The 6,747-nt window shown below is 44.8% G+C and overlaps 1 non-coding gene across 1 annotated transcript; it reads left to right on the top strand.

Annotated features, from left to right (window-relative positions):
• Positions 1-753: 753 nt before the first annotated feature.
• On the top strand, positions 754-872 carry LOC136859472 (5S ribosomal RNA). Its single transcript, XR_010859035.1, has one exon. It is a non-coding gene; the product is annotated as a 5S ribosomal RNA (ribosomal RNA).
• The last annotated feature ends 5,875 nt before the right edge of the window (positions 873-6,747 follow it).

Genomic DNA, 6,747 nt, shown 5'->3' with positions numbered 1-6,747 from the left:
ATACACCCAGCCCTTGTGCCAGTGAAATTAACCAATGATGGTTAAAATTCCCGACCCTACCGGGAATCGAACTCGGGATCCCTGTGGCCAAAGGCCAGTACGCTAACCATATAGCCATGGAGCCGGACTTCCGGCGATTATGGGGTAGGAAAAAGCTAGAAATGGGAAGGAAGTGGTCGCCGCTTTAATTAAGGCACAGCTCAAATATTTACCTGCTGTGAAAAAGGGAAATCACGGATAACCATCTTCAGTGGGTTCGAACCCACTACCTCCCGAATTCAAGCTGACAGCCACGTGATTCAAACCGTTCAGCCACTCGCTCGATGGGGGATGGAAAGTATATATCTGTGTTTATGGGAGAGAATTAATGTAAGTTAGGGAGAGGAAACGTGTCTGATTGATTGATTGATTGATTGATTGATTGATTGATTGATTGATTGATTGATTGATTGATTGATTATGTCAGGATTACATATGAGGGCGAATCAAATGGAAACGAAACGAGGGACACAAGAGGTTTATTTCAAAAGCCGTGAATACTTGGCTCGTAGAACTCCCTTTGGTTGACATTGGAACCAGTTGCGAATATTGTCTATGACTTCATGGTCCCAATATAAGCGGCGACCCTTCAATGTCTTATTTTTTAACAGGGCAAAGATATGGAAGTCGTATGGCGATAGATCAGGACTATACGGTGGATGTTCCAACACAGTGTAACAGTTGCCATATATAACTTTTGTTATATAGCTTTCAGCCAACGGCCATACCATGTTGAATACACCAGTTCTCGTCCGATCACCGCAGTTAAGCAGCATCGGGCGTGGTCAGTACTTGGATTGGTGACCGCTTGGGAGCACCACGTGCCGTTGGTGCAGTTACCTAGCCGGCCTCGTGGTGTAGCGGTAGCGTACCTGCCTCTTACCCGAAGGTCCTGGGTTCGATTCAATAATCGGTAGGATGCAAGATACATAGTAGGCTCGGAGGGCGTGGACATCGGTGATGTCAGAGAATCTATACAACAAACCGAGAAGTGACATTGCTCGTGCGGTTATCTTTTGTATATGGGGGACAAATAACAATTTACTGTCAGACATCACTCCTAAGTCATTTTGTTCTGTTAGACTTGGGAACGGGTTACCGAGGAGGGAGTATTTACTGAGAATCGGGGATTTACGAAGCGTGATCGAAATAGAGGAACACTTGGTAGGATTAGGCTTAAGACGCCATGTGGAGCACCATTCAGAGAGTGAATTGAGCCCACTCTGTAAGGAGTTTACGTCTGATAATGAATCGATTTGTTTGAATATTTTACAGTTATCTGCAAATAGTAGAATTTCACAAGAAACGGAGGATATAGTATTAATGAGATCGTCAATAAATAAGACAAAAAAGAAGCGGACCCAGGACACTGCCCTGTGGGACGCCAGAATGTACCATAACAAGAGTCGAACTGAACCCATCAAGAACCACACGCTGAGTTCTGGCATTGAGGAAGCTCTGCTGGAGAGTTAGGAAGCAACCATGGATGTTAAAACGTTCTGAGAGTTTATAGGATGGCGTGGAATGACATTAGATGACAAATAAGTTTGAGTGGTGTCTTTAAAAGTAGGAAAGATCACAATATGAAGATAAGTTGGAATTGAAGAGGAGAAATTGAGGCAAATATTCGTTTATAGGAAAGGGAGTTGTGGATAGGAATAACTTACCAAAAGGAATGTTCCATAAATTTCCAATTTCTTTGAAATTATTCAAGAAAAGGCTAGGAAAACAACAGATGGGGTATATTCCACCTGGGCGACTGCCCTAAATGCAGATCAGTAGTGAGTGATTGATTGTCATGCCGATGAAATGAAATGTCGTATGGCTTTTAGTGCCGCGATATCCCAGGACGGGTTCGGCTCGCCAGGTGCAGGTCTTTCTATTTGACTCCTTTAGGCGGCCTGCGCGTCGTGATGAGGATGAAACGATAATGAAGACAACACATACACCCAGCCCCCGTGCCGTAGGAATTAACCAATTAAGGTTAAAATCCCCGACCCGGCCGGGAATCGAACCCGGGACCCTCTGAACCGAAGGCGAGTACGCTGACCGTTCAGCCAACGAGTCGGACTGTCATGCCGATAAATAACTTGAAAGAAATAATTGGATATCTTACATCGTTATTATCAGCTGCTGGAGTTAGCCGGTCAGATCACTTCGCGGGAGAGTTCAAATGGGCCATGCGAGGCAGTATTGCGTGCATGGCTTAAGACCGACTTGGGAGCGCCAGTCGCCAGGGGAGGGGTTTGAAAGCAGACCTCCTAGCAAGTACGCTACTGTGACAGTGGCTGAAACCAATGGCGTGTTTGTTTTTGATGCTGATTCCTAGGCATGGCTCTCACGCCGTTATTAATTCGCGTGCAGATTTGGCAACATCGCCACGCAAAGCCCATTGTAATTCGCCCGCGAAGTGATATGATTGGTTAACTTCAGATAACGGTGTCAGACTTATCAGTATGACCAACCCACTAACGCTCATGTACCTGCTTCACATTGTTGCCGACCACCTGTGTACAATATTTCCACAGTCACACTAAGTTCCGTAGCGTTCTTGAGACAGAAGCCCTTTAAAGTAAAATGGTCTGGAGATACTGGGTACCTTGACGTACAGCCAGTGTTCACGATCACAATATTCTCTTTTTATGTTACATTTATAAGACAGGAAGTAAAATGTATTAAAGAACAGCTGTGTATCGTCTGTTGGAAGTCAACGGCGACTTTTTCCGGTGACAAATACTCCCCGTTTCCACGGCACAATTCTGATATTTTTTTTTTTTTTTTGTAGGGCAGAATAAATTTCTGTTTCCTTGTCCGCTAACAAACTGAATGCTTACGGTATGTAATTTCAATTTTCCCCAGAATGCACCGTAAACATCTGGGTAAGAACTTGGCTCAGTAAGAAAAGGTTTCGTTGTGATTAGGTTAAAAAAAATTATCCTTTGTCAGAGAAAAATCACAATGTTCGTATTTCGTTATTGCTCAAAAGTAGGCCTACGTTCTCTTTTTCATTGATTAAAATTTCAACGCACTCCAAAGCCCCCGGGACATCATCCCCATTGTTGCTATTGATGCTTTCACGGCCCGTACTTAAAGACATGATATAGGCTTTTGGGCTTATGCCGTGTCATTGTTTGAGAAGCCTTTCACGTGGACAGTCGAGATTTTCTTCTGATGACGCAAAGCAAAGTTCTCTGCGAAACGTACAGAATTTCACCTTATTTTCTCGACACGGCATAAACATTTGGGCATTGGCCACCACAGTGTGGTGATATAAAATAAATACGGTATAGAAAGACTTATGGACACAAAATTAACTATGAAGAACCTAACAAGTTGGAATCACTCTTGAAAATTACATTCTTCCTTAACAACAACGACTGAATTCTTGCGATAGATCATATGGCAAACACCTTGCAGAAAATACGATTGTATCTAGTAAAAAACCACATGCACACACACACGCACATACACTCAAACTGCATATTTTAATTTTTGCGCCACGCAAGTAGACCTACCGAACAAGGGTAAAATATATTATTGGTCTTGTCCTAGTAATATACTGGTTATACGTTCAAGAAAAGATATAGAGGGTTTCTGTAGCCATCTGTAGAGTGAAAGTTGTTGCTGCTGGTATCTGGAACATGAAAATATTTGGTATGTTGTGTGGTTCTGATGGGCACTCATTAGAATCGATTATTCTAATTCGATATAGGTGATTGGGGTAACAACCATGACCTCGTATAATTGTAGTCAGACGTCTTCTACTGAATTTGTAAATGGTGAACCAAGGACGTATTGCTAAACTTGGCTGTAGTGATTCATTCGAATAGAACGGCGTACGGCTGGCAAATGAAGCACGTTTGAAGACACTTCCAGAAAAGTACTCGTCGGATTTTGAAATTAATTACATCTTTGAATTTGTGATGTCTATAACTCTGATGCTAGATGTAGAAGACAAGCTGGTACCATTAAGAAGAACAAGTTGTTATCGTTATCTTGGCAGGTACTGACACTCTTGTAAAATACTACATATTGCATGAGCCCCTTGGTAATGATGATAAACGGGGATAAAAGTCAGGTTGTGAGCTACACAAATAGGAAAAATCCTCCCAGTTTTAATTACTGCGTTGATGGGGTGAAAGTTGCTTTTGGAGATCATTGTAAGTACCTAGGTATAAATATAAGGAAAGATCTTCATTGGGGTAATCACATAAATATGATTGTAAATAAAGGGTACAGATCTCTGTACATGGTTATGAGAGTATTTAGGGGTTGTAGTAAGGATGTAAAGGAGAGAGCATATTTGTCTCGGTGAAACCCCAACTAGAGTATGGTTCCAGTGTATGGGACCCTTACCAGGATTACTTGATTCAGGAACTGGAAAAAATCCAAAGAAAAACAGCTCGATTTGTTCTGGGCGATTTCCGACAAAAGAGTAAAGTTACAAAAACGTTGCAAAGTTTGGGCTGGGAAGACTTGGGAGAAAGGAGACGAGACTAAGTGGTATGTTCCGAGCTGTAGGAAAGATCACAATATGAAGATAAAGTTGGAATTCAAGAGGACAAACTGGGGCAAATATTCGTTTATAGGAAGGGGAGTTAGGGATTGGAATAACTTACCAAGGGAGATGTTCAATAAATTTCCAATTTCTTTGCGATCATTTAAGAAAAGGCTATGAAAACAACAGATAGGGAATCTGCCACCTGGGCGACTGTCCTAAATGCAGATCAGTAGTGATTGATTGATTAGTGGAGGTGAAAAGAGATTTCCTTAACGGTTTACGAGGTTTTTCAGCCCAGCATTTTTGCTGACTGACCTTGTATGTCTATATTACGGCGTGCTAGATTCTCTGCCGATAGGCTATAAAAGTACGTTTGTACCACTCAATAGATCAAGACCTTCTATCGGTTTTCCCACTCCCTGGAGGAGTCCTATGCGCTAACAATGTCGCACATGTGGACATGGTCCTGTTTCACGACTAGATGCCCTTCCTAGCGTTAATGAGGGAGGCATTCACTATTGCGTGTTCCTGCGGTGCTTGTTAGTGACATGTATTGTGTGTATATTCGGATAAACACAAACATCCAGTCCCCGTGTTGGAAGAATTAACCAGACGCGGTTAAAGTCCTTGACTTGGCTGGGACCCGAACCTGGGACCCTCAACGCTGACCATTAAGCCAAGGAGTGTCCGGCTCCATGGCTAAATGGTTAGCGTGCGTGCCTTTGGTCACAGGAGTCCCTCATTCGATTCCCGGCAAGGTCAGGAATTGGTTGATTTCGCTGATACAGGGACTGGGTGTATGTGTCGTCTTCAACATAATTTCATCATAATCACGACATGCAGGTCACCTACGGGCGTCAAATCAAAAGACCTGAATCTGGCGAGCCGAACTTCTCCTCGAACACTCCCGGCACTAAAAGCCATACTCCATTTCATTTCAAGCCAAGGAGTCGGATAAGACGTGTCATTCTCTCTTACACTGAGTGGCCAATAGTCATGGGAAGACACTGAATGTGATGTCAATAACGAGTTGAGCCTCCTAGAGCCCTCAAAATCGGAGCAATAAGGCGAGGCATCGACTCTACAAAATATTGGAATCGTTCTGGAGGGATCTGGACCCACGCATCTTACACTGCTACACACAGTTGGTCTTGTGGAGTTGGTGCGGTGTTCGTGGAGCGTACACCAGTATTGACAGCGTCCCATAAATGTTCGACTGGATTAAGATCGGGGGATCTGGAGGGCCAATCCAGGTCGTAACTTCACTGAAGTGCTCCTCCAACCATCTGCGCGCCACCACAGAGAGCTGACATGGCGCATTGTCCTGTTGAAACATGGTATCTCCATCAGGGAAATCTAGGGACAGAAAAGAATGTCCACATAACGTTCACCTGTCCGCGTTCTCTGCAGCCGGACAATGGGGACTAATTGCGACCATGAGAACGCCGCGCAGACCAGAACTGAGCCACCTCCCGCCTGGACACAACCTTGTTGACATGCAGGATCCATAGCTTCGTGGGGCATACGCCACACTCTCACGCGCCCATCAGCTCGACACAGCTGGAACCGGGAATCATCGGACCATACCACTCGCCACCACTGTTCCATATTCCATTGCCGATGTTCGCAGGCCCATACACGTCGTTGAGCTCTGTGTCCAGGTATCAGCAAAGGGACGCGACTTGGTCGTCGGCTGGTGAAGCTTATGCGGTGAAGTTGCCTCTTTACAGACCTGGTAGAAATGGGTTCCTGACTCCCAACCTTCAACTGGGCAGTGATCTGACTCGCAGTAGCCCATCGAGCGCTCGGTGTGGTTCTACGTAGGCGACGCGAAGTCAGTTCGTTAAACACGTGTGGTCTTCCCGTGCGGCGGTTTACGCGGTTTTGAAGATCCACCCTCGACACTGTTGACCTCGGAAACCCGAATTCGCGTGTTATCTCCGCAACGCTATGACCCATGCGCCGTGCGCCGACGATCATCCCACGTTTAAAGTCCGTTAACTCGTGAGGTGTTGTCATCTTCACGACACTGGGGTCTGTGACAGACGGCTCAACTACGCCGCAGCTAGCCACAACGCTCAGGGGTAATACACGACACATTTTCTTACGGGACACCCCTTCTCATGAGTTTTGGCCACTCAGTATACTTTATAATCATAAATTCGTATGGCTATTGGTAGCCTGCTGCAGCCCTCGGACGGAGGAGG

The sequence above is a fragment of the Anabrus simplex genome, chromosome 1 (assembly GCF_040414725.1).
Source record: "Anabrus simplex isolate iqAnaSimp1 chromosome 1, ASM4041472v1, whole genome shotgun sequence".
NCBI classification, from domain to species: domain Eukaryota; kingdom Metazoa; phylum Arthropoda; class Insecta; order Orthoptera; family Tettigoniidae; genus Anabrus; species Anabrus simplex.
This window is presented reverse-complemented; position numbering and strand designations above follow the sequence as displayed.